Raw genomic sequence first — 8,219 nt, forward strand, 5'->3', positions numbered from 1 at the left:
TCAGGTGTGGGGAGGGAGGGAGGGAGGGAGGCCTGGGAGAGAGAACAGAAATTGGTGGGGGTTCATCTCTGAGACAAGGTAGACTCCCTGGAGTCTGAGCAGGACTCCTAGCAGCAGTGGGGAGATATGTGACCACCTACTTTAGGCAGGTAGAGCTTCCAGTGGAGGGAGGAGGACTCCAACCCACCCATAAAAACTTCAACCCAAAATTTGTTTTGCATACAAGAAGTGTAGGGATTAAGATGGAGCAGAGATTGAGGGAAAGGCCAACCAGTGATTGGCCCAACTTGAGACCCACTCCATAGGAGAGAGCCAACACTACTAATGATACTCTGCTATGCTTGCAGACAGGAGCCTAACATTACTGTCTTTTGAGAGGCTTCATCCAGCAGCTGATAGAAACAGATGTAAAGAACCAAAGCAAACAATCTTGTGTCTTGTGGAAGAGTTGGGGAAAGGATTGAGGTAGCTAGAGAGGGTCAAGGACACCAAGACCTACAGAGTAAACTAACCTGGGCCCATGGGAAGCTCACAGACTGAACCACCAACCAAAAAGCATGTATGGTTGGTGGACCTAGACCCCCTACACATATGTAGCAGATATTCAGCTTGGTCATCATGTGGCTCTCCTAACAATGGGAGTAGGGGCTCTCTATGACTCTGTTGCCTGCCTTTGGATCTCTTTCCTCTAACTGGGCTTCCTTGTCTGCCTTCAGTGGGAGAGGATACATTTAATCCTCCTATGACTTGATGTGCCAGGGTGGGTTGGTACCCATGGGGAGAGTCTCTTCTCTGAAAAGAAGGGGTTGGGGGATGGAGTTAGTGTTAGAAGTAGGACTGGAAATAGAGTAAGGAGGGGCTTTGATCAGGCTGTAAAGTGATTAATGAAAAATGTATTTATGTGTGTGTGTGTGTCTGTGTGTGTGTGTGCATACAAGTGTGTGTGGCTTCCTTCAGAGGCCAAAGGAAAACATTGGAACATTGGATCCCCTGGAGCTGTAGTAACAGGTAGTTGTGAGCTGCCTGATAAAGGTGCTGGCAACACAACTTGGGTTGCAGCCATCTGTTCACCCCCTCCTATGTCCTTTTGCCATACACTGGTTTTCAGCAGTTGGTTACATAATATCCCAGAGTCATACTTTCCATGCCCTAGCACCTGGGATGAACCATTTCTCCAAGGAGCTCTGATTCATTTGATAGAAAGTGATTTTAAAAAGTAGGCAAGGGCACTTAGGTATGATCATTGTTGCCCCCAAGCTGTAATTGTTCAAATGCCTCAGAACCCAGAAGAATACATGTATATGTATACCACATACATGTACATGTACACACTATATGTCTGTCTATTGAAAATAGTGAGTTTGCTTGTTGAGACACACACTTGGAATCCTAGCATTCAGGAAAGTAAGGCAAGAGGATTTCGAGTTCCAGTCCAGCCTAGGCTATTTAGACCCTGTCTCAATAAAACAAAACAAAACGAAACAAAATAAAAAGTCATGAGTTCATATTAGTACCTCTGATTCCAATTCACCATCACAAGGGTCATTCCAGGGTCTTCACTAAACATTTTTGTAACTCCATTTTCTGACAGAAACCTGATATTTTTTTTGAGACAGGTTTTCTCTGTGTAGCCCTGGCTGGCCTGAAATTTCCTCTGTAAACCAGGCTGGTCTGGAACTCACCTGCTTCTGTCTCCTGAGTTCTGGGATTATAGGCATGTGCCACCACCGTATTGCAGAAACCCAACTATTTTATCCACAAAGTAATTTAGTTCTTTTAACGATATGTCACCAGTTTCCTGCCAGCCTCTACTTGGGCTTTCTCTGTAGCAAAACCTCTCTTCAAGGACTGATCCTTTTGACTCCGTGCATTGGTGTCACTACAGAAGGGGAAAAAAGGGTCTTAAAAAAAGGAAATTGTTTTACATAACAGTGGCTAATGCATACATCTCCAAGTTCCTTTTAAATTATGTTTGACTGTGCTCAATTTTTCTTTCTGTTGTTTGTTTGTTTCTTTTGAGACAGATTTTTTTTTCTGGCCATAGAGCTCAAGTGCTTGGATTACAGGTTTGTGCCACCAGGCCCAAACATAGACCTTATCTGATTAATGATGATGGTTGATGATGATGATGATGATGATGATGATGATGATGATGATGATGATAAAAGGGGATGGAGTAGAGTTGTTTGTGGCATTAAAAGCAAGGGCTGCGGTTCCACAAGGCTTTTCAGCAGGTGGAATGAAGGCTGGGGCCAAATCTTCAGTCTAATCCCCTAAATGATGTAACTTGATGGCTTGAGACTGAATCTTGAACAAACTTGGGATAGAAACAGGCATCAGGACACAGGCTGAACAAAGCTCCACTACAGAAATATAATAATGGTATAAAAGCTGAGGATGAGACTCGAGAGGGAAACAGGCTTTGTGTGTTCTCTTATGATCTGGGAGTCTAGATTACTGTGTAGGTGGAAGCTATGTGATCAGACTTCCACTGACTTCCACTGGGAGGTCGTGAGGAGAAGGCAAAGGGAAAGATCCCAGCAAGCCCCAGCATTTAGGTGTTTCGTTAAAGAAGAGAGAGGGGGCAGGGAGATAGGAGGAAACCCTGCAGCCAAATTCTTCGGTAAAGCAAAGGAAGGCGTGATTAACAAAGTCGATTAACAGTTGGGGTGATAATTTCCCATTGTATCTGATAATTTGGAAGCTCCAGAGACATTTCTGCCAGTGTGCTTTTAGTCCCAGTTTAAAGAGATGGGCTCATAAAATGGAGACTGTTGGTGTGTTTAGTCTGTGTCAGATGTCTTCTAATCACAGAGTCTCCGCTTTCTCCATCTGTGCTCAATTACCATTTATCTCTCCCTTTCTCCTGTATCTCAAGCAGTTAGCACTGTATCTGAAAAAGAATAGTCACTCAATAAAATTGTTCTGGCTAATAATCCCACCCTCTAACCTATAGGGGGAGCTGAGAGAATGTCACTCTCACAGGTGGAGCTAAAAGAAAATCACAGGGGAATGTTAACCTATAGGAGCAGCTGAAACAAAATCTCCTGGAAAGTATTTCCCAGATATTATAACATTGGGGACCGCTTTCCAGACATCTCTGACAAGAACTTGCAGGAGGATTCTTTGTCAAGTACTTCCATCTTAGGTAATACTTATTAATATTCCCATTCTCTCTGTATTTTGATACCTATAAATTTTCCATTTATGCAAATGCTATGGAGTTTTCTATTGAATTAAATGTAGAAAATAAGATTTCTAAAGACCTGTGTTTTAAAAATAAGTAGCAAAGCTAAAATGCTTATCTAAAGAAACGTGCTAGAGAAACAATGGTTCTAAGTAATACTTAGATATGGCCAAAATCTTAGGGATAAATATACATAAGGACTTTGATACAGAAACACAGTGGGTCTTGTTGGTGTGTGGAAATGAGGAGCTGTTTAATCTGTATGGAATGCTCTTTTCAGGGTATTTCTTTAGGTTCTCCTTTGGATATTCTCCTGCCTTGGTAAAGAAAGGTCTGGTTGCCTCACCCTCATGTTTCACTTCTTAAAAAAACCACTCCCTGGCCTTCAAGGACAAGAGGAAACTTGCATGAGGTTTAAGGGGATAGGGGTCTACAGGGCCCTTCAGGGCTTTACTTACTTATCTCTCTGATTAAATTAGAGCTCAGGTCAGAATGGATTCCTCAGAGAAATAAGATTCTGGTCAAGTTCCTGAGGCCTGATGCTGCGGGCCCCAAGAATTTTCAGCCTTATTCTTCTGATGACTAGGGTGACTACACTGTAATCTAAGTGGGGTGAATCTTGTCTCCCCTTGGGACCTGTGGAGTTCTGGAAAGAGAGGGGACTGTGTTTGTTGGTGAAGGATCAAGAATTCTAGGATTTCTGCCATGTGCTATGGCTTGTACTTGTAATCCGAGCACATGAAAAGCTGAAGCAGGAAGACAGAGTTTGAGGGCAGCCTCCAAAGTTTTAAAGACAGAGTCTTGGTACATAGTCTAGGCTGGCTTTACACTCAAGATCCTCTTGCTTCATTCTCCTATGTGCTGAAATTATAGGCCTGAGCCATCATACCTAACTTAAAATTTTTTTTAAATGTCACATACATATACAAAGTATATCTTCAGACATTATAGATTTATTGTTATACTAAATATAACAACATATATAGTTGTTATATATAATATAGAAGTTTATATTCATTTAACATAAATTAACACACACATACACACAGCAATAGTTTTATTCAGTTCTTGAGGCTTGATGCTTTGGGCCCCAAGAACTTTTAGCCTTACTTCCCTGATGACTAGGGTGACTACACTGTAATCTAAGTGGCATGAATCTTGTCTCCCCTTGGGGCCTGTGGAGTTCTGAAAAGAGAGGGGACTCTGTTTATCGGTGAAGGGTCAAGAATTCTAGGCTTTCTGCCACATGCTGTGGCTTGTACTTGTAATGTTAGCATTCGGAAAGCTGAAGCGGGGGAGGGGGTTATTCAGTTTGTGCTCATTCCTAGAGAATGAGTGACTAGAAGGGGTGTTCACTGAGAGTTCAAGAGTATTCTGTATTAGCCACGTGTGGTGGCACACACCTTTAGCATGCTGGAGGCAGAAGTAGGTGGGTCTTTGTGAAGCCCAGGCCTCCCTGGTCTACATATTGAGTTCCACAACAACCAGGGCTACACAGTGAGACCCTTGTCTCAAAACAAAAGTACATTCCATGTTAAGCAAGGTGATGAATTATGGGTTTATTTTCCACATCTATATAGTATTCTCTTTTGTCAGCATTCTACAGCTTTAATTAGTTCTCAATTGATAGTCATTTGGATTCTTTAATTCTTTTTACATTTATTTATTTCTTATTTGCTCACGTGCATGAGCATGGTAGAAAATGCCACAGTATGTAGGGGTCAGAGGATAGCCACGTGGTCTTGGTGGGAGGGGGGGATTGTACTCAGGTTATCAGACTTGGAGGAAATTCCTTACCAACTGAGCTATCTTCCTTGCCACCATTAAATGTTTTAATTTTTTTTTAATAATGCATTAGTGTATATAAATAAAGGACCTGGTATATTTATCTTTGTTTCTTTCTGTATTTCTGTAACAAGCATTTGGGGGTGGCATGGATTCTGAATCTTTTGCTTCAGCCCGCCAAGCAGCTGAGACTACAATTATATACTAACATATTTAGGAGAGATTCTTTGGAGTACTAATTTGCTAGGTCAAACAGCATTTTCACTCATTTTTCTTTTGGAAAGGTAACACAAGTTCAGTGTGTATTTTAAAATTCCTATGCTTCGCTGCACAAAACTTTTGTAAAAACCAGTGAATTTCCAGCATAGAAGGGGTGGCTCAGGCGCCCCCACTCCTAGCCAAGGCACTACTGACAACTGATGGCTTCTGGGAAAGGCAGACACGGTTTTCTTTTAAGGGTGTGGCCCCTAATAGGCTGACTGCACTTCAATGGACAGCCCACACTCAGATATATGGGCAGCAGAAATTGGACCTTACGTAGGTTACAAAAAAGAAACAAAAAGAGGGCACAAAGTTGGATATGGGTAGTGTGGCAGAGTAGATTTGAAAGGAGTTTAAGGAGCTGAGTGAAGGTGAATGTGATCAAAAAACATTATTTGCATGCATGAAATTATCAAATAATTAATAAAATATATTATATTTCAATTTTTAAAATTAAAATCAAACTGTGCAAAGAATATATAGGGAAAAGAGTCTAATATATCTTTCCTCAGATGCTAACAGCTTCTGGCAGATTCTCCCAGGAATAGTCTTTGAATTGCAAATGTATTTACATATTTTTATAGGCACTGCTTAAGCCATGCCTCTAACCTACAAAGATTATACCAGTTTATGAGTTCCTAGTTTCCCCTAGAAATTATTCAAGGGTTCTAGAAAGATCTCAGTAGAAACATTCATTCACTGGAAATATATTCAGATGCTTCAAAATTCTACATAAATTACCTGCCACTCCCCCCATCTACCATGGCTCCCTTTCCCCCAGAGGTAACTGCTTTCCATTTCTTGTGCCTACTTACAGGGAAAGTTTGTACAAAACAAACAAACAAACAAACAACAAAAAAAAACCCCAAACGTATTCATATATTCTTTTTTCCCCCACCCATATTTTACACAATAAATAGCATATTTATTTGGGCATGGAGGGGGCATTGTCTTTGATAAAGAATCTCACTTGATAGCCCCATATGGCCTCCACTGCAGCTCAGGCCGGCCTCTAAAATATCTTGTCTCCCATCCAAGTACTAACCCTGCTCAACCTGTTTACCTTCCCAGATCAGAAGAGATCAGTGAATTCAGGATGGTATGGCTGATAGCTTTTCACAGTTGATCACTTCTGGCAGGGTGGGGGTGGGGAGGAACTCAGTTCTCTTTAAGGGCCTGGCTGCTGGGAGTTTGACCATGCTCCAATGAGTGTAGAGGGAACATAAATTGGACTTGGTATTTTTTTTCTTCATTTTTGGTGGGAGGGAGGTCATGGGGTGGGGCTGCTGGCCTGAGAGGCTTGGGAAGAGAGTGTGATTGGGGTGCATTAATTGAAATTCTTAAATAAGCAAAAAAAAAATATGTTGGGGAAAAAAAAGAAGTAAAAATCTCTCAAGTGGTCATAGTGGAAGAATAGATTTAAAAAAAATGATACACAATAAAATATTATTCAGTAAAAAAAATCCCAAGGATGGAGAAATGGTTCAGTGTTTAAGGGCACTGGCACTGGCTGCTCTTATACAGGACCTGGGTTCACCTCCCAGCACCCACATGACATCTCACAAGTGTCTGTAACCCCAGTTCCAGGGGACCCTTGGTACCACGCATGAATGTAGTGCACATATGTGTGCATGCAGACAAAATACTCATACACATAAAATAAAATAAATAAATATGGGCTGGAGAGATGGATCAGCAGTTAAAAATACTGTCTGGTCTTCCCAAGTCCTGAGTTTAATTTCTAGCAACCACGTGGTGGCTCATAACCATTTATAAAGTGATCTGATGTCCTCTTCTGGCAAGTAGGTGTATATGCAGAAAGAGCATGCTTGCATTAAAAAATGCAATAATATTTTTTAGAGAATGTCTCTTTTTCTTGGTCTCCCAAACACAGATTACAAGTCTAATCTATCATGAACACCTTGTATGAGCTATTATAATATAGCTTACATTACTCCCTCTCCCCTCAAAAATGTGAGAGACTTAATTTTAACAGTTATTCATTTTCCTCTTTACTCTCTGTGTAAGTGGGATGGTTCTTTTGTTCAGGGCCCAGCACAAGTGATCTTATCAGTTAAGTCAGTTGGAGAATCATTGGTCTGTTATGGCTTCAGTTGGTATTATCAGGCTCTACCTCCACTATCTGTTAGCCTTCAGCCATCTAGTCAAAACTATTTATTGTGATGCCATGAGGCAATCCAAGATCTCCTGGCTTCCTGGCTTTCCCTTTTGTGACACTTACCTTACTTGATCCTTTCTTTTTTTCGTGTGTGTGTGTGTGTGTGTGTGTGTGTGTGTGTGTGTGTTTTAGAATGGAATCTTATGTAGCCCAAATTGTCGTCAAACTACGTAGTCGAAGCTGGCCTTGAATTGATCCATTTACCTCTACTTCCCATGAACTAGGGTTACATTACAGGCTTTTGCTACCATGCCTGGCTTCTCCCATCCATATTTATTTTTCTTTATTTGTTTTGAAGATATGGTTTTGCATTGTATCTCAGACTTGTGCTCAACTCAAAAAGAAAAGAAAGAAAAAAGAAAGAAACCGGGTAAAGGCAGGTGGATCTCTGTGAGTTCAAGGCCAGCCTGATTTAGAAAGCAAGTTCAGGACAACCAAGGCTACACAGAGAAACCCTGTCTCAAAAATCCAAAACAACAACAGATTTTTACTGTGTAGCACTAGATGATTTAGACTTCACTATATAGACCATGTTAACCTTGAACCTGTTTTGTCATGATCCTTCTGCTTCACTCTCCCAAGTACCTGGCATTACAGGTGTAATTTTTTTTATTTGATTGTCTTTCTTTTTCTTTGTTGCTATTTTGAGGCCTCCAACTCCATATAGCTAGGGATAAACCTGGAACTCCTTACTTGGAATGGTATTATTTGTTTCATGGCTGTAAGGATAGTGACCAAGACTATCTTGTTCAGGCTGGCATCCTTTCCTCTATGCATAATGTTAATACTCAAGTAGCATTTGTTGAA

This window comes from Psammomys obesus, unplaced genomic scaffold (assembly GCF_907164565.1).
Source record: "Psammomys obesus unplaced genomic scaffold, mPsaObe1.curated_primary_1811, whole genome shotgun sequence".
Taxonomy (NCBI): Eukaryota; Metazoa; Chordata; class Mammalia; order Rodentia; family Muridae; genus Psammomys; species Psammomys obesus.